Source organism: Magnolia sinica, chromosome 10, assembly GCF_029962835.1.
Source record: "Magnolia sinica isolate HGM2019 chromosome 10, MsV1, whole genome shotgun sequence".
NCBI lineage: Eukaryota > Viridiplantae > Streptophyta > Magnoliopsida > Magnoliales > Magnoliaceae > Magnolia > Magnolia sinica.
The window spans coordinates 19,903,989-19,904,998 of NC_080582.1; the positions used below are offsets into that span (position 1 = coordinate 19,903,989).

Consider the following 1,010-nt stretch of genomic DNA (forward strand, 5'->3'; position numbering starts at 1 on the left):
GATTGAGGGCTGCGAGTGTTTCATGCCCAAGTGGGCCCGTGACAATACTCGACGTCTCTTGACTGAAGGAGGATTGGTTGAGGGGTTGACTATCCATCGCAGGACTAGACACCACTCGAAATCCCCTGAGTTAATTGAAGTGATGGCTGGGAACTAACCTCTTCTACCCCAACCTAGGGTGGAGGACATTCAGAATGAAAATGAGGTGTATCAAGCACCCCCGCCACGTACCTTACGAGATTATTTCCAACTAGCGGGGGTGAGTACGCCCTCATGCATGATTTTTCCTGAAAATACAGGACATATGAACATCAAGCCAGGGGTTATCCAACTCCTTCCTAAGTTCCATGGGCTTGAATCTGAAGAACCATATCTACATTTGAAAGAGTTTGATGAGATCAGAGCCACTTTATATTTTTAAAATGTGTCTGAGGACACAGTCAGGCTAAGACTCTTTCCTTTTTCCTTAAAAGAGAAGGCTAAGACGTGGTTACATTTACTGCGTCCTAGATCCATTGGCACATGGAATGATATGCAAAGGGAATTTATAAAGAAATTCTTTCCACATCATAAAACAATTACCCTTAGAAAAGCAATCATGAACTTCACCCAAAAGGAGGATGAAACGTTTTACCAATGTTGGGAAAGGTTCAAGGATTTGGTCAGTTCATGCCCACAACACGGCTTTGAAACGTGGCGCATTACAAATTTTTTCTATGATGGACTGACATCTTCCATGTGCCAAATGATCGAGACAATATGTAATAGAGAATTCATTAATAAAAATGTTGACGAGGTATGGGATTACCTCGATAGTCTTGCTGAAAAAACATAATCATGGGACTATTACCTAAAGTCGAACACCACGTCTAGGCCGACTCAATTAAAGGAGAAAGGTGAATTATATCTCTTGAAAGAAGAGGATGATCTCAAGTGTAAAGTGACTACACTCATAAGGAAAGTTAAGGCTATGGAAGGAAAGAAGGATAAGGTTAATGAAAGTGTTTGCG

General features: G+C 41.5%; 1 non-coding gene across 1 annotated transcript; it reads right to left on the bottom strand.

Annotated features, from left to right (window-relative positions):
• Nucleotides 1-580: 580 nt before the first annotated feature.
• On the bottom strand, nt 581-687 carry LOC131217840 (small nucleolar RNA R71). Its single transcript, XR_009157428.1, has one exon. It is a non-coding gene; the product is annotated as a small nucleolar RNA R71 (small nucleolar RNA).
• Between the last annotated feature and the right edge of the window lie 323 nt (nt 688-1,010).